A 26,812-nucleotide genomic window follows, 5' to 3' on the forward strand; every position below is an offset into this window, starting at 1 on the left:
GAGGGTTTATTGTTGGAGTTTCAGGGAGGTTTTTTGTGATACTTAATGTTGGGTTTACAGGGATGGTTAGTGGTTGGATTTCAGGGTGGGCTAGCGTGAGGGATAGTGTTGGTGCTCCAGGAAGGGTTAGAGATGGGGTTACTGGAAAGGTTGGTGTGAGGGTTAGTGTAGGGGGGCTTCACTGGAAACTCTGCACCAAAAGCTATTAGTGGCAAACTCTTGAAGCTGAAAAGGCAAATGTATTATATATTACAAAGTTGATTAGGTTGAATAAAGATATTGGTCCATCAAGCTTAACCTGAGTGTGTCTTTGTGTGTATTTACAGTATGTCACTACCATTTTCCACATTCTTGTACATTGTGTTTGATAAGAAACACATCTAAATACATTTTTTAGTTCATGTACACTCTCTGCTCTGTCAGGGACACAGCCGTACTGGCATTTCTGCCAGTACTAGTCATGGACGCTCCTGGCTCAATCGACACAGCCCTCTGCTGGCCGTCAGGGAAATGGCCGTAGGAGAACTGGCAACATTGCCAGTAATAGCAATGGTCGTTCCTGCCTCAAATTAAACTGCCCTCTGCTGGCCTATAAAAGGTGGCCATAGGAGCAGACTCATTGCTGGATTATCTCTCAGCTTCCTGTGTTCCTGTTTCCTGTTTGGACTTCCTGTTGTGACCCGGCTTGTTTCTGAACCATCTGATCTCCTCCTGGTGTTTGACCCTCGGCTTACCTCTCGGACTTTGCTCTTGCTACTACCTGCCTGTTTTCCCAGTGTATGACCCCTTGCCTAAGGACTCTGTTTCTGCCTGCTCACCTGTGTATGACCCTGGCTCGTCCCTGTTCTGCTACTTACCTTGCTCTTGGACTGATCACCGGTGTTTGACCCTCGGCCTGGCTTTTACTACTCCTCTAGTTGCCTGCCTTACCCAGAGTTCCTGAATTCATCTGGTGCTCACCACAGGCGACCTGTGCTACTTGGGACGCTTCACCTCCTGTACCACTTCCAGGGGTGACTCGCACTGAGCTGCAAGGGAAGCCCTCTCTGCACTTCGGCCTCCATCCAGATTGTGACATGCTCACATCACCAAATGTGAAAGGTAGTTCCCCATCTCTTCTACTCTAACAGTAAAGAACCCCTAACACAGCTAACACAGTTTAGGATCGAACCACTTCTTGTCCAACTTCATTGTGTGGCCTTGTGTTTCTTTAGGAGACCTTAACCACAACCAAGGTCCTCCAGCCCCCTTATTATTTGTTTTTTTCCTTTATCTGAACTCTCTCCAGTTCAAGGACATCCCTAATGTGGATCGGTGACCAGACCTGGATGGCATACTAAAGATTTAGCCGAACAAGGATTTTATAAACTGGTAGAAATGTTTTAATGCATGCTAATAGTCTGACAGCATGAGTGGTTCTTTTAAGATGAGCTGTTAAGAATGGCTTTACATAACAGTAGTAGCCATCTACAAAGGTGAGCCTTTCATTGCTTTATCTATTTTTGGTCATCTAAAGCCATAACTTTTGGATAAAGAAAGTGTAACACTACAGTGCAAGATAGCACTGTGCTTAACCCCCTCAATCTTTTGTCCTGGGAGATCTTCAGAGCAGCCTGGTGGGCTGGTAGACAAGCAGTCAGGAGGGTTTATAGTATCTGCAGGCAGTGGAGCTGGGAGCAGTTCCACAAGAGGAGAGGAGATACTCCTGCATGTAGTTTTGCAACATGTTGTGCTATTTTCCAAACAGGGTCTGAGTGCTCCTGGTCTGTAAGGGACTTTGCCACTGATCCAAGAGACTGGGCGTTTCTAGCAAAGAGAGCAGTCCAGGATCTTTTCTCTGTTCTGTCTTCTTCAAGTCAAGTTGGGCATGCCATAATCCCAATACCCTATCCAAATTGTTCTCCCCAATAAAACAACAAAAACAAGCCCATAGACTGATTTCTTCTGTCTGGATGTAAGTTGGAAATGTGTTGCCTGGTTGTTCAGAAATAGGGGGAACCAGTAACCAACAGCTTCTGCTGAAAAAATATCAGGTTTCTATTGATGTCTGTTTCCTTCTCAGGGAGCATCACTCTTCCTATTTGTCCTGGTAACTATTGTCAATGGAACAGAATGTGAGGGGAAATCATGCAACCGATAGCCCATTCTGGTGACAATAGTCCCTCACTTCATAGTTTTCCTCTCACGTCCTGATTATTGGAAAAGCAGCCCTTCCACATATTTTGTGTAATATTGTGTATTATTTTATTTTATTGTTTACTTTTACTAGTTTTGGGTGGAAGCACTGCCAACGTTATTATGAAACCCACTCTTCTACTTAGCAAATATTCTGGTTCTCTTTTTTACCTACAGGTTTAGCACAATATCCTGCTTGGCCATTTTTCATATCCGGCCTCCCCAAAAAATAGGGGAAAAGGGTATCATGGACATCAGAGCATGGACAGCAATATTGCTGTAATTTATTCCATGGAGAAATGAGAACAATTGCGTAGTAGAAGGGATCTCCCTACATGTTGGAAAGTCTCTAAAATAACAAGAACCGCAGACACTCATGCTCATTATTACACAAACTTTTAGCCACTGTGCGTTCTCTATTAACCTTGTGATTGCAAAATGTCCTTGCCACATAATGACTATTAGGGCTAGTATTTACAGCAGAACATCACCTTAGACAAAAGGCTTGATGTGTTTATATGGTTGTAACATACATGACAAACAATAGGAAGGAAACAGGGTTGTTACACAATCTGGGAATTCTTTTTACTTTCTGGTTATTATTTTATTTTTCCTAGCATTTACGCAATATGTAACATTTGGCATTAAAACATTCTGTTTAACGTATGGTTAATCTATATTCTACAAATTCATTTATATAAAGTGTATGAATGTACACAGTGTAAGTAATCATATCTACAAATGCATTTTTCTTTTTTTTTTTTTTAAGTCATTCTTCTATTTACAGTTTATTTCACAATAGTATAACTGTAGCAAATTAATTTGATATCTAGGCTGTTACAAATGCAGAAAATTTTATCCAAATAATTAAAATTCTGCCTATTTGTCTAAGGCTTTGTTTCCATTAGTGCAAATAAAAAGTCGAGCGATTTCAAGTGCGGCTTTGCAGTGTGACTTTAAATGCAATTTCATGCGACTTTACAAACGACTTCTTGTGACTTTGATGCCATGCGATTTGGTTATAGTGCCATAATTCCTTTCCCTGCTGAGTCATTTCCTTTTCTTCTTGTTATCCGGTGTTGTATGGTGCTAAGCAACCATGTTGGCTATGCAATACATTGGGTCAGTAGTCATTATGGCTGCTGTAGCAGCGTTAATAGATGAAGAAGAAGAGAATAACCGGAAGAGGAGAAGGCATCGGTTTTGGATCCATCCCGTCATCCCCAAAAGGGAAGAGAGAGGCCATTTCAGGGTCCTTTATAACGACCTCCCTGCTCATGAAGACAAATTCTTCAACTACACACGGATGTCAATTAGAAGGTGAGAACATATGTTCATGTCAACTTGCAACTGCCACAAGATATTTTTTGGAAAAAGTATATATGCATGGTCACCATGACTCTTCTTCTAGTTTTTATCATAGAATAGCTAGAAGTGGTTAAAAAAAACCTGAGCAAATAAAAACCAATGGAAATTTAATAAAAAAATGGTGCATGTTTTTCGCTCCCTATGTGGCCATCATGGGACATTGACAAGAAGTCACTATACTATGTACGTCATTTTTACATGGTCAATTTTGATAATAGCGAGAAGCCACAAGCTGTCACAGCTGGGTGCCCACACTTGTGATGCCAGCGCGGCAGGGAGAGGAAGGAGAGAACCAAGGCTCCCACCGGCCGCATCGATGGACCACGGGACAGGTAAGTGTGTGTTTATTTAAAGCAGCAGCTATACTTTTTGTAGCTGCTGACTTTTAATAAACACAAAAACGGCTGGAACTCCGCTTTAACAGCGCCAAAAAAAAAACATTACAATTACTTGTAGGTTTTTGGTTTTGTGGACCCTGAACCTGTACTACTGGTAATCTGTTGATGCTCCAGCGCAGTATTGCCTTTCCTGGAAATGTGGAACCTGAGTGGGTATAGGCCGCATAGGTTGGTAAATGGTCGGGGGGCCAAGGGTGGAGGTAATGGGGGCTGGAATTGGATGTAACATGCAAGGCCCTAAGGGATTCAGCATTTTAACCATAATCGTCACAGTATGGGCGGTTTATTGGTGGGCTATACGGTGTACTTGGAGGGAGTGGGTACTGGTAATAAAGGGGATATGTAGGGCGGGGGCTTGCATACATGCTATTGTTGGCTCCTCACCCACAAAGGATTCAGTAGTTGACATCAACGCCATCCTGAGTGCATACATTTTCTCTGGGGAGACCAGTGGCATACCTAGAGCATTTGGCACCCGGGGCGGATCCTATATCTGGCACCCACCCCAACTTTAAAATGTAAAAACACCCAAAAAAAATTGTAATGTTTTCAAGAATATTTATTGCACAAATTTCTCAGCCCCCCATCACAGTGCCCCCCACAGTCTGCCCTATGTCTCTCTAATCACAGTTCCCCCTTTTGCACTCTCTGCCTCCCCTGCACAGTCCTGCCTTCAGAATAAATAGATAGCTAATATTATTAGCAATGTGTTTAAGTTTGAGTAAGAGATTGGAGACTTGCTAAAGGAGATATACAGAGACAGCAGACATGATACAGGAGATGGTCCGAGGCTGCAGACATGGTACAGGAGATGGTCCAAGACTGCAGACATGGTACAGGAGATGGTCAGAGACTGAGGACATGATACAGGAGATGGTCAGAGACTGCAGACATGATACAGGAGATGCTCAGAGACTGCAGACATAATACAACAGATGGCCAGAGACTGCAGACATGATACAGTAGATGGTCAGAGACTGCAGACATGATACAGGAGATGCTCAGAGACTGCTGACGTGATACAGTAGATGGTCAGAGACTGCAGACATGATACAGTAGATGGTCAGAGACTGCAGACGTGATACAGGAGATGGTCAGAGACTGCAGACATGATACAGTAGATGGTCAGAGACTGCAGACATGATAGAGTAGATGGTCAGAGACTGCAGACATGATAGAGTAGATGGTCAGAGACTGCAGACATGATACAGTAGATGGTCAGACTGCAGACATGATACAGTAGATGGTCAGAGACTGCAGACATGATACAGTAGATGGTCAGAGACTGAGGACATGATACAGGAGATGCTCAGAGACTGCAGACATGATACAGTAGATGGTCAGAGACTGCAGATGTGATACAGGAGATGGTCAGAGACTGCGGAAATGATACAGGAGATGGTCAGAGACTGAGGACATGATAGAAGAGCACTAGGGGGGCCGGAGAGCACAGGTGAAGCAGAGAGCACTGGAGGAGCTGAAGGGCAAGGGGGGGGGGGGCTGGAGAGAATTAAAAGGGGGTTTGGAAAGCATTGCAGGGGGGTTGGAAGGCGCAGGGGGTGGAGAACACTGGGGGGGACAGGGAGCACTTGGGGTGCGGGCAGGGAAAACCAGGGGGGTTGAGAGCACTGGGGGGACAGGGAGCATAGGGGGGAGGGAGATGAAAAGCACTGTAGGGAGCTGAAGAGCACCGGGGGGGCTAAAGAACAGGGGGGTCTAGTGCACTGGGGGGCTAAGAGCATGGGTGGGGCTAAGAGCACTGGGGGGGGGGGTTAAGAGCACTGAGGGGGGATAAGAGCACTGGAGGGGGGGGGTTAAGAGCACTGGGGAACCAGCAAAAGAAGTTGTATAGGAAGGGGATGGGGCAGCTGCATATAGATTAATTGATCTTTCCCTATTCTTCCTGCAGGAGGAAGAGAATCAGTTATTCAGCAGCTGCAGGAAGAATGGCAAAGATGAATTCCTCTATATGCAGCTGCCCCATCCCCCTCCTATCCAGCACACACACTTGGGCACTCACCTTCTTCCCGCCGAGGCTCCGCCCCCTTCTTCCCACTGAGGTCCCGCCCCCTTATTCCCGCCGGCGACTCCGCCCCCTTATTCCCACCACAGCTCCGTCCCCCCGCTAGCAGCGCGGACTGAAGGAGCTGCCACTGCAGCTGCCTTCACACTGCGATACAGGATCTGTCAGAACACGCCAGGCAGGACACCGGCTGACACCCCCCCAGTGCATAGCACCCGGGGCGGGCCGACCCCCTATGCCCCCCCCCCGTTGGTACGCCACTGGGGGAGACCTTTTTACAAATGAAGAAAACTGAATAAAAGCAAACTGGTTTTGTATACTACAACCACCCAATCCAAGTAAAAAATTCACTGGAGTAGAAATGATTCATTTATTGGAAAAAAAAAAAAAAAAAACTCATAAAATCACAAAACGCATATCAGAGAATTCTGGCATGATGAAAAAAACCACACCCAACCAAAAGACAAACCAACACATACAGGACACACATGGATAAAATCAATCAAACATCATCATTCCCCCTCTATTCCTATATAATATAAATCATGTGTCAAAAAGGTCAAAGAAATATCAAAATAATGTATATATATATAAGACCATGAAGTAACAAAGGGATGAGAGGCTGGTTTGAAGTGTGCAGTATAACTCTTGATAAAAAAAAAGCACATAGACTGGTGATAGGTGAAAGATTTGAAATCTAAAGTGGGGTACACACTAGTAGAAAATCTGCCGAAAATTCCCACCTGATGTGAAATCGTCCGATTTTCGCCTAGTGTGTACACAACTTTCAGCAGCCGATGCTGACATTTTCAACGAAAAAAAACGGAGGGACAAACACCAAAATGTTTTTCATCCGTCCCCAGACGACCGATTTTCGTTTAATGTGTATGCAGTACGTCCGTGAAAAATCGGATACGAAAGACCGCGCATGATCTGAAGTTGCTGTCAACCCAGAAGTCTAGGAACAAATGTGCCAAAAAAAAAAAAAAAATCGGACGAGAAATTTTGTGAACATTTATGCACTGTCGAAAAACGGTAATGAACGCTGAGAAGACAGAGAAAAATCGGAGGATATTTCGTCCGATTTTCGTCAAGTGTGTACGGTCCTTAAGAGTCGCAATTAATCTCCTGATGGATACTCAAACAAGGATTCAATCCACATTATTGGGATAAAGCATTTTGGGTGCGCTGGAACAAACAAAACAGCATGTGGCAATCATCCATAGATGCAAATGAGGCTGCTGTGCAGGGCCAGATTAACGTAGGGGCTATTGGAGCTGCAGCTCCAGGCCCCTACCTTTATATAGGCCCCGGGTTGGCCATATTCACTGTTACCGCTCTTCTGTCACTTGTAAACACAGAAGTCTGGCTTCTATGCTCGCTTCCCCAGGCAGCTCCCTCAGAACCTCCCCACACAGCACGAAGGCCGGACAAGGAGGGACAGTTGCCGATGCATGGATGTGTTTATGGGCTTCAGAGACAGCATCCCATGTTGAATTAGGCATGCATGGCTGCATCCTTCCTCCTCTGGGTGCATGCCAAGGCACGGCCATTAAGGCCCTTCAAAATCCTCAGCTCCAAGCCCATGATGCTCTTAATCCGGCCCTGCTGCTGTGTGTATGTGGTCCAGAGGAGGCTCACTCAAAAATCACTTGAAGACAGACTGAGCATATTTAAGTCACTAGATCAATGTAGATATACCTCCCTTGCACATCACAGAGAAGAAAGTAGCAGCAAATTTTATAGAAGCAGTCCTCATATCCAAAATGAATAATATGGAATGATTGAAGTTATACTCATCCATTGATGGAGATCGGGTAGTTGTCCAGCAATGAGATTCAGGAGAAAACAAAGCCTTGAAGTCTTGATTGATCCAAGATAGAGTTCACCGTCCAGCCACAGGGAAGTAAGTGAAGCAACTCAGTAACTTTCAAACAGCCAAAAATCTCATGAAGGAAATAGGGGGAAGATATGAGCGAGCAAAAGCACCGGCACGTGGTGACCTTGTTTCCCCTAAGAACTCTTCCTGGTCAAGAGTGCCTTGTAATTTCTCCTCCTCTGACTCCTCTTCCTCTGGCAAACCCTGTGTGCTGCCTTACCAGCTTGTTTGGGTTCTGAAATACGAATAGAAAATTTTGAAAGGAAGAATTATCATATTTTATATGTAAAATACAGCAAATATGCCTGCTGACAACTTAATCTCGTATTTCCAACACCGACTTTAAAAATTCAAGCTCCCGGGCATGGGCATATGGGGCTAGTCTTCTAGACCCAGAACCACTCCTTCCTTCTTGCAGTTTACAGAGATAGAGGTTGTAACAGTTTTTGAGACTTCTCTATTGTGTTTGTAATGAGTACACTGCAAAACATAAAGACAATATCAAATTCAAATCATTTTTCTTTAAAGATACCTGGCCATAGGTCATTCACTTGCTAGGCTGCGTAATGACTTGATGGTGGGAAAACAACCGCAAGCTCTATTATCCATGACACCTGCAGAACAATCTGGGATGTGCTAAAGGATGTGGTCAGAGCCGTCTTTAATATTGATTGGACCCTGGGCAAATATTTTCTTCCCCCCCCCCCCCCCACACACACACACACAGACTAGACCGAGTCACAGGATCCAGGAAAGAAAATAGCTTGATTCCCCCATCAACACAGACAGATTCCCTCCTACAAAACCATTGTGTTCTCCCTACAGGGGAAGTCGTCCCCACCAGGAGAACACAGTGCACATTATTACCATTCACCGATTGGATGCTAGAGGTTATTGAACATTATTGCCGCTCACCTTTTGGTTGATAGAGAGATCTGCACATCATTCCTGCTCACCCATTGTTTGCTAGAAGTTACTGCACTTATTACTATTCACTGATTGCCTGCAAATCACCCCGTATCCTCCTCTGCCAGCTCCGGTCCTGCCCCCGCTAAAAGGAATAAATAGGTGCAAGCTGCAAAGTGATAAGCAGCATTTATAAACCACCTACTTTTTGCTGACCATTCTGTAGCCGATAAAGAGTCCCAGGTTTCATAATATATGCAAGCCACTTCCAACCATGGTCTCTCCTTCTTCGCATGATCCTTGTATAAAGGATCTCTGACATGTCATATATTGCCGGACATTCCCTGACAAGCCGGATGATTTCTTCAATATCATGAAGTTGTCACTTATTCTTTCTAGCCTGGGCATGCTTCCTGCTGTCTCCCACACTACTCTACAATGAGCTATCGGAAGTGATGTCTTTGGGAGGAGCAGAGTGCAAGTGCTTTGGGCAGAACAGTAGAAAAAAAAATATATACATACTGTACTTCCATGCAAGTTGCAACAAGTTGCGGTGACATACATGTACATTATCTTTTACAATGTACATAACATGTAATCCAAATGATCCTACAATGAAGAAAATAAGGACATTCTTTGCCTGTCCATTTTTACCCATCCTTCTGCCAACCCATTTGATTAGACATCTAGATCATCTGACTTCATTACATGGGTACCCCTATTTCAGCAAATAATCAAGAACAATGGTCTTTCTTTCCATTAAGATAGCAATTAAGGGCAGAGACTTTGGATCTTTACTTTTATTTTGACCATAACAATTTAATATCTCAAAATTGTAAAAATCACATTATAAATTGCTGTCACATAAAACTTACAACAATTACATAAAACCTAGAACAATAACTTTATTATAGAAATCATTTTTGTTAAGTTTACTTATTATGGATCAAGCACATACAACACAAGAGCAGAAAATATTTTTCTAAGCAAAAATGTTATTAAATGCCAAATATAACATGCACAAAGAAAACATTTCTGTCTCATTTATCAGACTGTTTGCCAGAGGAACTCAGAGCACATGTGTATATAACAAGATACCGCCTATTTCAGTATCCCAATTTTTGCTGGTTTAGTCTGCAAATATAGCCGTATTTCACAGGATGGATATCTTACAACATCATTACTAATATTTCATTGAAACTGTTGTGAAATCGTGGAAATACTTTGTTTAGAATAGTAGATTGTCATCATCTATACTAAATTGTGGTGAAGAAAAGTAAACACACATATACAACACATAGCTGCCAGCAACCTAAGCAGAGGTGGGTGCCATGACTGTGAAATAGTGACTATAAGTAAGTCATTATTTGAAGCTACTTTAGAAAGGCCCAAAACAACGTTCTACTAAATGATCATGAAATTAAAAGTACCTGATGATATTTTACGCTGTTTTCTACGTGCTAACCTTGTGTTATCACAAAAAGTTGATTTTAACAGTCTCCCAGTTATATTTCTAGAACATCTACAAACATTCCGGTTAGTTTACTAAAACTGGAGAGTGCAAAATCTGGTGCAGCTCTGCATAGAAACCAATCATCTTCCATGTTTTTTCCCAAAGCTTAAAGTGGTTTTAGGGCCTAAACATGTTTTACCATATTGTATTATTTACATTAAGGTAAAAAATGTTTAGGCAGGGTGGCACAGTGGTGTAGTGGTTGGCACTTTCACCTAGCAGCAAAGGGGTCGCTGTTTGGAATCCCAACCACGACACAACCTTCCTGGAGTTTGCATGTTCTCCTGAGCCTGCGTGGGCTTCCTCCCACACTCCAACAAAGTGCTGGTAGGTCAATTAGATCCTGTCTAAATAGGCCCTAATATGTGTATGTATGAATGTGAGCTCCAATCCCAGAAGCCGACTTGTTAGTGGAAACGCGTCGGGGGGAGCCAGCCGTGCTGTCATAGGTCCCGGTTTGTACTGCAGACACCCGCGACCGCCCTGTATTTGCTGTTTGTTCGTCCGGAATGTGTAAGTGTACCCTCATTCGTTTTATCATTAAAGTCGAAGGTAATGCACTATAGTCCTCTTCTTTTCTCTGGGTTGCTCTGTCTTGGCATCTCCCCCTGCTTGGAAGCCTACAGATCCCCCCCCACTTTGGAAGCAGCTGATTGTTCCGGTCCATTCCGAGAGCCATCCCTGCCAGCTTGATCAGTTGGGGACTTCTAGACACAACCAAGTACATGCTCACATCTCTCCACATTGTGGTAAGAGTCCACTCCTAACACTGGGTGTCCACATGTGTATATCAGGCCACTGAGAATCACTTTGGATCATTTTTTGGGACGAGGCCCCACCCACCTCCCAACACTCCCTTACCTTCACTCCAATTTGAAAAGAAAGACTTTTTCACAGTTTTTGCACTTTTGTTTTGGACTGAATGCATATGATTTTTTAAATCCGGTTACCATCCATGTACCTTTGAACACTTGGTTCATTATTTGTTAGCGCACTTTGGTAATGTTTTCCATATTGCCATCTTCTCATGTGTATGTATGAATGTGGGTTAGGGACCTTAGATTGTAAGCTCCCTGAGGCTAGGGACCGAGGTGGATGCACAATGTATATGTAAAGCACTGCCTAAAATGACAGCACTATATAAGTACCTAAAGTATATAACTAAACTTCGTCTCCTCACCCAGGCCCCCCCCCCCTTATACCTGAGCCCTCATTCGATCCAGCACTGTGCATGTGTGCAGCTCTTCGATCCCCTCACTTCTGTGTCTCACTGGCTTTGCTGGTGCACTAGGAGCCATTGGCTCCCTTTGCTGTCAATCAAACCCAATGACGGCTAGTGGACCAAGAAGCAGAGCCCAGGAGCGAGCACGCATGAGTGCCCCCATGAGAAGCGGCTTCACGTGGGGGCACTGGACACAGAGGTGGAGCCAAATGCGCCGGCGGAGGAACTGAGAAGAGGAGGTTCACAGCCGACCTGTGAAATTCCATTGCACAGAGAAGGTAAGTATAGAGCTATTATAAGAAAAAAAAAACCTTTACAGTCACTTTAACCACTTAACCACTTGCCGACTGCCGCACGACTATTTACGTCGGCAGTCAGCCCCTCACAGGCAAAGCGACGTAGGGCTACGTCGCTAGCCTGTAAGGGCTTTGGGAGCGAGCGAGCGTGCGCCGCCGGATGCGCGTTCCCGCTCCCGCTCGGTCACGGACCCCCCGCGCGTATGCCCGGCGGACCCGATGTCCACCGGGCACTCGCGATCGTCCGTTACACCGGGAGAAAGGCAGGCGGCTAGTGTAAACAAAGCCGCCTGTCAGTCTCCCCTGTGTAAGAATGGTGATCAAACGGTTCTACTATGCAGGACCGTTGATCACTGTTCTTACACATCAAGCCACAGCCAATCACAGTTAGAAACACGATCCTAGGGACACACTTAACCCCTCCCTCTCAAAAAAAAAGTTAACCCCTTCACTGCCAGTGTAATTTTTACAGTAACAGTGCATATGTATAGCACTGATTACTGTAGTAATGTCACTGGTAACCCCAAAAGTGTCAAAAATGTCAGTCAAGGGTCCGATCTGTCCGCCCCAATGTCGCAGTCCCGCAAAAAAAATCGCAGATCGCCGCCATTACGCGTTAAAAAAAAAACAACAAAAATGGCAAAAATCTTTCCCTTTGTTAGTAAACGCAATAACTTTTGCGCAAACCAATCAAAATACGCTTTTTGCGATTTTTTTTTTTTACCAAACATATGGTAAAAAAAAATTTGCCTAAAATGTTAAAAAATTTTGATTTTTACATTTTTTTGGGGGAATTTCATATAAAAAATTGTGAAAAATATTGTTATTTTTGCAAAATTGACGCTCTTTTATTGTTTATAGCGCATGATCAAAAAATCGCACAGGTGATCAAATACCACCAAAAGAAAGCTCTGTTTGTGGGAAAAAAAGGACACCAAATTCGTTTAGGTACAGCGTCGCATGACCGCGCAATTGTCCGTTAAATTCGCGCAGTGCCGAATCGCAAAATAGGCCCTGGTCAGGAAGGGGGTAAAATCTTCCAGGGCTTAAGTGGTTAAGCTCTAGAAGGTTTTACCCCCTCCATAACCAGACCATTGTTTTGCTATTTGGCACTGCACTATTTTATCTGGCAATTGCAAACATGCAACACTGTACGCAAATGTAATTCATATAATTTTGTTCACAGATATAAAGCTTTCTTGTTTTTTTTTATGTAAGTAAAAAAAATGTAAAAAAGAAAACAATATTTTTTATTTTCTGCTATCAAACATCCAATAAAAAATGTATTCATACGAATAGGCAAAAATGTACTCTGCTATGGTATTGATAACAAAAATCCCAATAAGTGTATATTGATTGGTTTATGTGAAAGTTATAGCGTCTACAAACTATAGTATCTGTACTGGAAATGTTATTTATTTATTTTTTTATACTAGTAATGTTCAGTGACTTGGTGGGACTGTGATAGTGTAGTGGCCAATCTGACATTTACTGACACTGGCTGGGAACTGACTAACTGACACTGACATCTCCAGTGAAACTAATACAGTGATCAGTGATAATACTATAGACTGTCACTGTACTAATGACACTGGCTGGGAAGGGGTTATCATCTAGGGGGCAATTGAAGGGGTAACTGTTTGACTAAAATGTGTATTGTGTGTAAAGTGTGCTGATTTTACTAAGAGATGTGACTGTTTTACCTCACTTCTTTACATGTACAGTATCTCACAAAAGTGAGTACACCCTTCACATTTTGGTAAATATTTTATTCTATCTTTTCATGTGACAACACTGAAGAAACTACACTTTGCTACAATGTGTAGTAGTGAGTATACAGCTTGTATAACAGTGTAAATTTGCTGTCCCCTCAAAATAACTCAACACGCAGCCATTAATTATCTAAACTGTTAGCAACAAAAGTGAGTACACCCCTAAGTGAAAATGTCCAAATTGGGCCAAATTAGCCATTTTCCCTCCCTGGTGTCATGTGACACGTTAGTGTAACAAGGTCTTAGGTGTGAATGGGGAGCAGGTGTGTTAAATTTGGTGTTATCGCTCTCACTCTCTCATACTGGTTACTGGAAGTTCAACATGGCACCTCATGGCAAAGAACTCTCTGAGGATCTGAAAAAAGAATTGTTGCTCTACATAAAGATGGCCTAGGCTATAAAAAGATTGCCAAGATCCAGAAACTGAGCTGCAGCATGGTGGCCAAGACCATAGAGCGGTTTACCAGGACAGGTTCCACTCAGAACAGGCCTCGCTGTGTTTGACCAAAGAGGTTGAGTGCACGTGCTCAGCGTCATATCCAGAGGTTGTCTTTATGAGTGCTGCCAGCATTGTTGCAGAGGTTGAAGGGGTGGGGGGTCAGCCTGTCAGTGCTCAGACCATACGCCCCACACTGCATCAAATTGGTCTGCATGGCTGTCATCCCAGAAGGAAGCCTCTTCTAAAGATGATGCACAAGAAAGCCTGCAAATAGTTTTCTGAAGACAAGCAGACTAAGGAAATGGATTACTGGAACCATGTCCTGAGGTCTGATGATACCAAGATAAACTTATTTGGTTCAGATGGTGTCAACCGTGTGTGGCGGCAACCAGGTGAGGAGTACAAAGACAAGTGTGTCTTGCCTACAGTCAAGCATGGTGGTGGGAGTGTCATGGTCTGGGGCTGCATAAATGCTCCTGACACTGGGGAGCTACAGTTCATTGAGGGAATCATGAATACCAACATGTACTGTGACATACTAAAGCAGAGCATGATCCCCTCTCTTTGGAGACTGGGCTGCAGGGCAGTATTCCAACATGATAACGACCCCAAACACACCTCCAAGATAACCACTGCCTTACTAAAGAAGCTGAGAGTAAAGGTGATGGACTGGCCAAGCATGTTTGCAGACCTAAACCCTTTGAGCATCTGTGGGGCATCCTCAAATGGAAGGTGGAGGAGCGTAAGGTCTCTAACATCCACCAGCTCCATGATGTCGTCATGGAGGAGTGGAAGAGGACTCCAGTAGCAACCTGTGAATCTCTGGTGAACTCCATGCCTAAGAGGGTTAAGGCGGTGCTGGAAAATAATGGTGGCCACACAAAATATTGATACTTTGGGCCCAATTTGGACAATTTCACTTAGGGGTGTACTTACTTTTGTTGACAGCAGTTTAGACATTAATGGCTGTGTGGTTAATTATTTTTAGGGGACAGCAAATTGACACTGTTATACAAGCTGTACACTCTCTACTTTACCTTGTAGCAAAGTATAATTTCTTCAGTGTTGTCACATGCAAAGATATAATAAAATGTTTACAAAAAGGTGAGGGGTGTACTCACTTTTGTGAGATACTGTACATGATCTGGTGCTGTTGAGCTGCCCTGCCGTAGTAAAAAATGGTGGGTGGTCCAGAAGTGGTTAATAAACAAGCTGAAGTTAGAACCTAATTGGCTACCATGCAGAGCTGATGATTTTGCACACTTCAGCTTTAGTAAATTAACGCCTTGGTGTTAATACAAAACATAATTTTTTTGAGTCCTCATGCCATACTTTTTTAGACCTAAAGGAAGAAGAAAGTTTGAATCTCATGATACAATGGTAGATTTCCTTGAAATGCTCCCATGAGTGAGATTCTGTATATTTATATATACAGTATATGTTGCAGATTTATTAAAAAAGAAAAACTGAAATATCACATGGTCCTAAGTATTCAGACCCTTTGCTCAGTATTTTGTAGAAGCCCCCTTTTGATCTAATACAGCCAGGAGTCTTTTTGGGAAAGATGCAACAAGTCTTTCACACCTGGATTTGGGGATCCTCTGCCATTCCTCCTTGCAGATCCTCTCCAGTTCTGTCAGGTTGGATGGTAAACGTTGGTGGACAGCCATTTTTAGGTCTCTCCAGAGATGCTCAATTGGGTTTAAGTCAGGGCTCTGGCTGGGCCATTCAAGAACAGTCACGGAGTTGTTGTGAAGCCACTCCTTTGTTATTTTAGCTGTGTGCTAAGGGTCATTGTCTTGTTGGAAGGTAAACCTTCGGCCCAGTCTGAGGTCCAGAGCACTCTGGAGAAGGTTTTTGTCCAGGATATCCCTGTACTTGGCCGCATTCATCTTTCCCTCGATTGCAACCAGTCGTCCTGTCCCTGCAGCTGAAAAACACCCCCACAGCATGATGCTGCCACCACCATGCTTCACTGTTGGGACTGTATTGGACAGGTGATGAGCAGTGCCTGGTTTTCTCCACACATACCGCTTAGAATTAAGGCCAAAAAGTTCTATTTTGGTCTCATCAGACCAGAGAATCTTATTTCTCACCATCTTGGAGTCCTTCAGGTGTTTTTTAGCAAACTCCATGCGGGCTTTCATGTGTCTTACACTGAGGAGAGGCTTCCGTCGGGCCACTCTGCCATAAAGCCCCGACTGGTGGGGGGCTGCAGTGATGGTTGACTTTCTACAACTTTCTCCCATCTCCTGACTGCATCTCTGGAGCTCAGCCACAGTGATCTTTGGGTTCTTCTTTACCTCTCTCACCAAGGCTCTTCTCCCCCGATAGCTCAGTTTGGCCGGACGGCCAGCTCTAGGAAGGGTTCTGGTCATCCCAAACGTCTTCCATTTGAGGATTATGGAGGCCACTATGCTCTTAGGAACCTTAAGTGCAGCAGAAATCTTTTTGTAACCTTGGCCAGATCTGTGCCTTGCCACAATTCTGTCTCTGAGCTCTTCAGGCAGTTCCTTTGACCTCATGATTCTCATTTGCTCTGACATGCATTGTGATCTGGAAGGTCTTATATAGACAGGTGTGTGGCTTTCCTAATCAAGTCCAATCAGTATAATCAAACACAGCTGGACTCAAATGAAGGTGTAGAACCATCTCAAGGATGATCAGAAGAAATGGAAAGCACCTGAGTTAAATATATGAGTGTCACAGCAAAGGGTCTGAATACTTAGGACCATGTGATATTTCAGTTTTTCTTTTTTAATAAATCTGCAACAATGTCAACAATTCTGTGTTTTTCTGTCAGTATGGGGTGCTATGTGTACATTCATGAGGAAGAAGAATGAACTTAAATTATTTTAGCAAATGGCTGCAATATAACAAAGAGTGAAAAATTTAAGGGGGTCTGAATACTTTCCGTACCCACTGTATATATATATATATATATATATATATATATATATACACTGTATATATATACACTGTATATATATATATATATATATATATATATATATATATATATATATATATATATATATATATATATAAACTGGGTCAGGTTTTTGAAGTCTATACCAAAGTGTTATTTTCTGACAGCAAAAAGATCTCCGGGGTGCAACCAGCCTTTACTGAGTCCAGGACAACATTGTAAGCCAGTATATCTGTGGCTGTATTTTCACCTCTTTTAATCGTTCGTGAAAATGAGTTATAACATACAGTATACAGTAAACATACTGCAAACAGAACATTCAGTTGGGCCTGGTCTGCTTCAATGTACTGCAACTGTGGACACTGGCTTCCCAATGCCTTTCTGTCTTGTATATTATTGATTTATGATGAGCATTTGTCATGTGCAACTGTAAACCAATTCCTAAATGCAACACAAAATCTTTCAATTAGCAGGATGTAGACTGTGGAAGGATCTACTAATGAAGTCCTTTATGTTTTATGGCAAGCTGTATCCATTATAAAATGTTTCACAGAATACAGAAACATGAAGAAGAAAAACAATACACAGCATTGTTGTTCATTAGCACTGTCAAGTGATGTGTACATGTTCTTACCCAACTGCCTGTATACTGTATATACCATTGACCTACCGTGTTTTCCCGAAAATAAGACCGGGCCTTGTATTAATTTTGGCTACAAAAACACACTAGGGGCTAGGGCTTATTTTCAGGGGATGTCTTTTTTATTTACAGTATGTACAATGATGATCTTAAAGTGGTTGTAACCCTAAAAAAAAATATATACATATATATATATGTATATATATATATATATATATATATATATATATACATAATATATATACATACAGTATATATATATATATATATATATATATATATATATATATATACAGTATGTGAGTATTGTAAAATAGTGGGTGTACAGCTTGTATAACAGTGTAAATTTGCTGTCCCCTCAAAATAACTCAACACACAGCCATTAATGTTTAAACCACTGGCAGCAAAAGTGAGTACACCCCTAAGTGAAAATGTCCAAATTGGGCCCAATGTGTTAATATTTTGTGTAGCCACCATTATTTTCCAGCACTGCCTTGACCCTCTTGGGCATGGAGTTCACCAGAGCTTCACAGGTTGCCACTGGAGTCCTCTTCCACTCCTCCATGATGACATCACGGAGCTGGTGGATGTTGGAGACCTTGCGCTCCTCCACCTTCCATTTGAGGATGCCCCACAGATGCTCAATAGGGTTTAGGTCTGGAGACATGTGTAGCACTACTTTCAAGGGAGCTGCTGGTTACAGGTTCTGCGACAAGCCAGAACCACAGGGGCGACACGTGAGGTGCACGGTGGGCCGGTGAGAGACAGCAATAATACAGTTCATCGGTTTACTCACGGTTAGCAGAAAGCCTCCCTGGGCTGGTCGCACAGTGAAGAGGAAGACAGCACGAAATCCTCCGGGGCACGCTCTGTGATAGGGAAACGCCAGCCAAGATGGTGGTTGAGGTGCCCGTGATGACAGGGGTGTTTAGAGTGCTTGTGGTGGCTGGGTCCCTTGGTGGTATTTGTCGTGACGCCAGTACCGTTAATGGTGGTACAACCAGTTGTAATAGCAATAGTGAAGAATGAGGTAGACAGTGGTAGGATACAACTCACAACTTTTACTGTGACTGGTTTTGGTTGCAGTACAAACATCCAGATAGAATACAGTCTCTGGGTAAATAGAGGAATTCTGCTGATCCACTGTTAATAGGTTTTGGTAGGTCTTGTCTCAGGCTGTGGTTCAGTATAATGCTTACTTGTTCCTGGTCCCTTTAGAATCCAGTGAAATTTGGTGAGGTTGCCAGTGGCTAAGGAAATCCTTCACCTTTATTCTCAAAGGTCTTGCTGCCGTTTGGTGGCTTTTACCCTTTGATTTAAGCAGTTCCAATTTGTCCCTTCTCTGGACTGACCTTCACTAACCTTCTACATGGTGCTTCTCTCCTGTACACTCTCACTTCCTGAACTGAACACTTGACCACAGATAAACCTGAGCTGGGATAGATATCCCAAAGTGGTGCTATCCCCATCTTGTGGTGGGAAGTATGAAGCACACTTGGCCAGCCTATGAACAGGGATTAAACAGGTGTAGCAATGCACATGCAAAATACAGCAATAACAAAGAAGTAATACATTTGCAGTTCCCACGTGTCATGAGTGGGATGCTGCAGTTCCCATGGGTTACCATTAGCTACAACAGAACAGTCTGACATTTTTCCAAGTGTTTTGCCTGAGACAAGGATCAGTCCAGTTTTTTGGGTTTTTATGTTTTATTAGGAACTTGGATAGGAGAAGGGATGAGTGGGATACTCCAACTGAATAGAACTATGCACAATAGGCAGAGATGACTTGAATAAATGCTGGTTAACGCTGAGTAACACTGAGTAACATTGAAATTGAGCTAGTCATGGCTAGGCCACGGATCACTAGCTGTGATGCAGAACTGAAGGAATTATCTGAGGTAATCTGTACTCTGAAGTAGTCTGTACTCTGAAGCAATCTGTATTGTACTGCTGAACAACTTCAGGGCCCTTCCTGGCACCCCCTTTGTTCCTAATCTTCAGGGTTCACTACACGGCACCCCCTTTACTGTAACACTCTGAGTGAGCTGGCTCCTTGATCTCCTGACTTCTCTGGAGTGGGCCCCTCTCTTAGGCAGACCCCTAGGCAGATCCCTTGGTACACACAATACTATTTTTCCCAAAGTCCTCTGCCCAGCAGCTCCACTGGTCAGCACACTGGATCCTCTACAGCCCAGCTCTACTCCTGGTCCCTAGGCTGACTGCCTGGACCACCTTTCTCACTCTGCAGGAGGAGAGACAGCCGTCCACCTCCTCCTGGGACTTTGCTCCCGCCAAAAGATGCCCTGTCACATGACCCCTCTGGATTTATTCCCAATCCCAGGATGCATTGCAGCCATGCCCACCCACTGGGACAGTCATAAACCCTGGTGTGCTATTGGTTAGGTTTCCTAAACTGTCCAACAAGCTCCCTTATTTGATACAGTGGGGAGACTCCCTAAGACCCAATAAATCACACCTGGAAACATGTGACAGACTAAACTAATAGACAAGGCTCTCCTGATAAGCTGAAAGAGCCACCCATCGTGTTCACCTAGCACCTAACTAAGAGGGTGCTACACATACTTGGCCAGTCCATCACCTTTACCCTCAGATTCTTTAGCAAGGCAGTAGTCGTCTTGAAGGTGTGTTTGGGGTCGTTATGATGTTGGAATACTGCCCTGCGGCCCAGTCTCCAAAGGAAGGGGATCATGCTCTGTTTCAGTCTGTCAAAGTACATGTTGGCATTCATGGTTCCCTCAATGAACTGTAGCTCCCCAGTGTCAGCAGCACTCATGCAGCCCCAGACCCTGACACTCCCACCACCATGCTTGACTGTAGGCAAGACATACTTGTCTTTGTACTCCGTCCTCACCTGGTTGTCGCCACACATGCTTGACACCATCTGAACCAAATAAGTTTATCTTGGTCTTATCAGACCACAGGACATGGTTCCAGTAATCCATGTCCTTAGTCTGCTTGTCTTCAGCAAACTGTTTGCGGGCTTTCTTGTGCATCGTACTTAGAAGAGGCTTCCTTCTGGGACAACAGCCATGCAGACCAATTTGGTGCAGTGTGCGGCGTATGGTCTGAGCATTGACAGGCTGACCCCCCACCCCTTCAACCTCTGCAACAATGCCGGCAGCACTCATACGTCTTATTCCTAAAGACAACCTCTGGATATGACGCTGAGCACGTGCACTCAACTTCTTTGGTCGACCACGACGAGGCCCGTTCTGAGTGGAACCTGGCCTGTTAAACCCACTGTATGGTCTTGGCCATCATGCTGCAGCTCAGTTTCAGGGTCTTGGCAATCTTCTTGTAGCCTGTGTCATATTTATGTAGAGCAAAACATTTTTTTTTTCAGATACTCAGAGAGTTCTTTGCCATGAGGTGCCATGTTGAAATAACACCAAATTTAACACACCTGCTTCTCATTCACATATGAGACCTTGTAATACGAACGAGTCACATGACATCGGGGAGGGAAGATGGCTAATTGGGCCCATTTTGGACATTTTCATTTAGGGGTGTACTCACTTTTTTCCAGCAGTTTAAATATCAATGGCTGTGTGTTAAGTTATTTTGAGGGGACAGCAAATTTACACTGTTATACAAGCTGTACACTCACTACTTTACATTGTAGCCATTTCTATATATATATATACATATATATATATATATATCCTGATCCTTTAAAGCATGATAGACAGCATGGAGCTTGTGCTGTGTCATTTACTCCTTTCTATGTTCTAAAAAACCTGGAATAAAACAATAAAATGTTTTTTAAAAAGTTCCTGTGTCCCCTGTCTTCTTCCCCCCTCTCCCCCTGTCTTCTTTCCCCCTCTCCCCCTGTCTTCTTTCCCCCTCTCCCCCTGTCTTCTTTCCCCCTCTTCCCCTGTCAGCTCAGGAGTCAGCATTATGACATTCTGTAATTCCAAAAAAAAACCTTGGTTAAAGTCATTGTAAAATGATGTAATCTGTTTTGTAAAAAGATTATATAATGTGCAGTGTGTCTCCTTTTGTAACTTTATTTTGGAAAATACCTTATTTACAGCACAGGCTGGGCGTTCACGTGACCTACCGGAGCTCTTCTTCCATCGCTCCGAATACTGCAGAGGGAGGGGCTGAGATCCCCGCTGATGCCCGCCCCGCTTTGAGCACTGCAGAGGGAGGGGCTGCAGACGTCAGCCCGGAGGAGAGGAGAAGATCTGCGGCGGGTCATGTGAGTGCCCAGTGGCGCTGTGTATAAGGTATTTTTTACAATAAAGTTACAAATGGAGACACCCCAGACATTATATAATCTTTTTGCAAAACTGATTACATGTTTTTACAAAGACTTTACTAGGGCTTATTTTTGGGGTATGGCTTATATTGCAGTCCTCCCTGAAAATCTTGCTAAGTCTTATTCTCGGGGTAGGGATTATTTTCAGGAAAATATGGTAGCTATCTTCACCACACAACTACAAGAACAAGAGTACCACCGGTGCTTTAAACCCATACTTTCCATGGCATCCAACTCCTGGCAAAAACTTTAATCATGGGCCTGATAAAACAACCAAAGCTCTGAAGAAGGAGGAGAATACTAAAACGTGTTGGCTATATATTCACACACACTTTTAAATCATGATGCTCTCATAACTGAAAGTTTGAGACTTTTGATTTAGAGCGCTCCTTACAGATCACCAGAGTAACTATACCTTTGAAACAGCGATCACTCCAACAACTTGCCAGGTGTCAAGAAGCCACAGGAAGCCGTCTCTGAGAACTTTGAATCCACATTAGCGTGAAATACAAGTTACATGTCTACTTGAACAATCCAGGGCCATTTCACACTCCCTTTTTACAGTAAAGCATTGATAAACCAGTGCCCAGGGCAGCAAGCAAAGATGAAGAAGCACAAAGGAGCAGTATTTACATATTTTATTTCCTTTTAGTTTTGCTTGTCATGAAATCTTGGGCCTCATGTAGTTGGAATCATTAAGAGTATTTGTGTTTGGAAGAGGGCAGGGAAAATACTATATATAGTTCTAATAATATGTAGCTAGTTTCTTGTTTCTTCATAGGAATTGACTGTAAATGCTGCCTCCAATAGCTCTTTTTTTTTTTTTCTGGCCAAAATAGTTACATAAGCAGGAGAGCGCCAGAGGGGGTAAAGCCAGCTTGAATGAGGAGTTATTATTCATGGGTTCCTAGAGCAGCATGGGTCTAAACAGGGATCTGACCTTATTTGAACTGCAGATATAATGAATTGTACTGCCAATATAGCGCTACCCCCGGAGGAGCCGCTTGGTAGATTGGGTACTCTGTTGTTTCGGTGAATGACCTCAGCTCCTCTGACACACCAGATTGCTCAAAGAAGATATTGCACTACTAGTAGGAGCACAAAATCCTGCATACACTATGGTTCAGTATCAGGATGCAAACAGCAGACTTGTTAGTGATGAAGGAATGCAATATATTGTAAGCAGGTTAAGGTAGATAGCAGTATATACTGTACATAAATGAACAAATAGAGTTGGTCGAACACATTTTTCTAGACAATGAAGTCGCCTTATTATAACAGTTTAGAATAAAGATCTATTTGGCTGGATTGATCTGTACCTGGTAATCTACAAATCAGTATTAGTGGATCTTAAGGCAAAAGTTTTTTTTACCTTAATGCATTCTCTGCATTAAAGTGATTCTAAATGTATTATTTTTTTTTTTTAAAACATGTTATACTTACAATGGTTTTGCACAGAGCAGCCTCGATCCTCCTCTTCTCAGGTCCACCAACAGTGCTCCTGGCTCTTTCCCCCACCAAGTGCTGCCATAGCAAGGAACTTGTGCAGGCTCCCCTCTGAGCCTCGCTGTCTGCATCTATTGACAAAGGCAACGGGACTCATCCCCAACCATTGTTCCCTCATCACTGGCTGTGATTGACAGCAATGATGAGCCAATGGCTCCTGCTGCTGTGTCTATGTCAATGTGGAGGGAAATAGCAGAGAGAGCCTATGCTCTAGTGCACATCACTGAATCGAGATGTGGCTCAGGTAAGTATAAGGGGGATTAAGGTTTAAAACCTTCTGCCTTTATAACCACTTTAAGGTAGAAAAAAAAACCTTTCAACAGCATCTCCCCCAGCACCTCTTCCTAAACATTTGCCAGTCCATTCTCAGGTCCAGTGCTGTACTTGACTGCAGCAGCTCTTCTCCCCATTTTCCGGATTTCACAGGCTTTGCTTATAGCAGTGGGAACAATTTGCTCCTGCTGCTCTCAGTCAAATCCTGTGAGGAGAGAGAAGGGGCTGAGCCAGGCTCTTTGTGCCTAATCGCAGGCATACAGCTGCATTGGTGCTGCTGCTCAGTTGTCAGCTTGTTTCCTGGTTTGCCTGGGGTGACTTCCTCCTCTTCACAAAAGTCTCTCTCTGTGAATTATAGTTCCCTAGTCCATTAATTTCTGCCAGCAGAAAACATCTTTAAATACACACACAGCCTGGCCTGCACAAGTGCCCCCATAGCAAGTGGCTTGCTATGGGACACTTGAAGAAGAGGAAGAGCCAAGAGTGCCGGCAGGGAACCACAGAAGAGGAACAATGCAAAACCATTTCACAGAGCAGGTAAGTATATTTTTTTTTTTTCATTTGAAGAAAAGCAAATTTATGTTTAGAGCTGCTTTAAGCAATTGCATAGATAAACAGTTACGACAATGGTGTTCAATGCTGCAATAACCTTTCTGAAACTAGTGGACTATTACTGATTGGAGTGCACTCTGTATGAATTTCTGGAATTCAAGACTTCCTACAGAGGTACCTCTTACTATGGACAGCAAGCAAATTTGTTTTAGAGCAGGAGGAGACAGTTCTTAGCCGGTTTCTGTTGGGGCCCAGTCTTTATGGTGGTGCACATGAGTACAGTCCCAGTAAAGTCTGCCTGCAATAAATAATGCTACTAGTTAGATGGCCAGTCCCTATGTACTCAATCTCTACTAGCAGCACAAGGCAATCGCAGCAGTTTTTTCTCACCAATCGTAGGGATACAGCTGCATTGGTGCGGCTGCTCAGGTGTCAGCTCGTTTCCTGGTTTGTCCGGGTTGACTTTCTCCTCCTCACAACAGTCTCTCTCTGTGAATTGTAGTTCCCCAGTCCATTAATTGCCATAGCAGAGTTTCCTTCTTAAACTTTATCTCCCATGGTTTACTGATGTTACAGCATTATTAATGCAGTAGTAAACACAAAACCAAAAATGTAATATATTGCAGCTTACCAGTGATTAGAAGTGGTACCTGAATTTGTTTTCTTTCTTGGGCTTTTTCACCTCTGTTTTCACCAGGTAACCTGGCCAGTAACAAATCTCTTGTATTACAGTGCCCCCACTGTTCAATGCATGAATGAGTAGAGGGGGCACCTTTGGACAGAAGCATTGTCAGTCTGGGGGGGGGGGTGTTAGATGTACTAAAACAGGGATCCTCAAACTATGGCCCTCCAGCTGTTGCAGAACTACACATCCCATGATACATTGGAAAACTCTGACATTCACAGACATGACTAGGCATGATGGGAGTTGTAATTTCTGAACAACTGGAGGGCCATAGTTTGAAGACCCCTGCACTAGAAGATACTCTGCCAAAATGAAGCCAAAGTCTAACGAATATTTTGTAAGCAGTTACAGTAACAGTTTTGTTCTTTTTGGTAAAAAGGTTTTACTTAAATAAATAAAAGCTCATCATTGTAAGCACCCCTGCCAGTGGTAAATGGTTTGTCTCATCCCTGTAAACTGATTCATCTGGAAGAGCGCTAAAAACAGAGAGAAAAAAGATTAAAAAAAGAAAATCCTTTCCGATCCATCTACAGCTAGCCTAATACAACTTTAAAGGATATTTTCACCTCCTAATGGAGCATGGTACATGTTACACCTTCCTCTCTGTGACAGTGGGCAGGAGATCCTCTCCCCGCACCCCCTGTCATATTTTGAAAGCAGCATGGCTGTGTGGGGCTCCACCCACACAGCTGTGCCACTTATTCACAGGAACCTGTAAATAAGAAAACTACAATTCCAGTCTTTACTGCAGCAGATGGACTAGTAGTTTAAATGGGCCACAAACATACTGATTAGCACGCTCATAGTCAATTCACACTTCCTCCAACTTGCAAGCTGACAGTTCGTACAAAGGTAGGGGATGAAAGCTGGAACCTGAAATTGTACCTGAGATCTACTGATTGCAGGTGCAATAATTTGCAGGCTCCTGTTAAAATATATTAATGAATGCACAATTTTTTGACCTGCAAAAATATGTGTGTTTATTATTTCTTAGTAAAAGGTGAACTTGTCCTTTAAATTAAAGCTCATGCATTCCTGTGGGAAGTTTTCAGTTTTTCACCAAGGCCGGCAGCAGCATGAGGCTGTAAATGCTTCTGGACGATATTAGAACTAAGAGCTAAGACACCTGATGGTCTGGAAACATGTCCATAAACAGAGCTATTCTGAAGACCAGTGTTGTTCGGTAATGTGCACTACAGGAAAAGTATTACTTAGACACAATTATTCCAAATAAAGTTGCTGCCCATAGACATCAGAGGACAAGTGAAAGTGCATGTATGATGCATAGTCTTTAGATGACCATAACAGAGACAGAAAGGGCAGACACCAGCCCAATCCCAAGTCAAACTAGCATGTTTAGTTCAACAAAAAAAATTGAATCCAGTGATTTCTAGCTCTCCAATGAAGGAGGGGTGTTTGGTGCTAAGCATAGATTTTATACACTTTTGTACAACTCAGATTTCCCAGTAATGCTATTTTTGGGGAGGGAATAATTACATGGGCATGCTATATTCTTCATTTATACTGTATCTCAGTGACTGATTAAGCCATGTGGACTAGAGAGAAGGTGGAAGTTTTTCTTGAAGTGCAGTTGTGTCTTGTTCTCTTTTTCCGTCAAAGCTGGCTTTGACAGGAGGTACAAGAAGGGCCATTAAATAGTATAATAGTGTTGCGCAAATAAAAATCTATAAAGGTGTGTAAAAAAATAAAAATAAAAAGTGTATAAAAGTGTATATAAATCTCAGCCCTCGAGCAAAGAAACCTGAATCTAAAAATATGACACTATATCATTAATAAAATCCAATGCAAAGAGGCAAAAAAAGTGCAAAGAGCAAAACACAAATGAATATTGCAACAAGTCCCAGTGCTAAAAATATATATATCAGTCCATGCAATATATAAAAAGAAAAAAATCTAATTTAATGATGAATTATTACAGCTAATACCAGTGA

This window comes from Pelophylax lessonae (genome assembly GCF_965119305.1).
Source record: "Pelophylax lessonae genome assembly, chromosome: 1".
Lineage (NCBI taxonomy): Eukaryota > Metazoa > Chordata > Amphibia > Anura > Ranidae > Pelophylax > Pelophylax lessonae.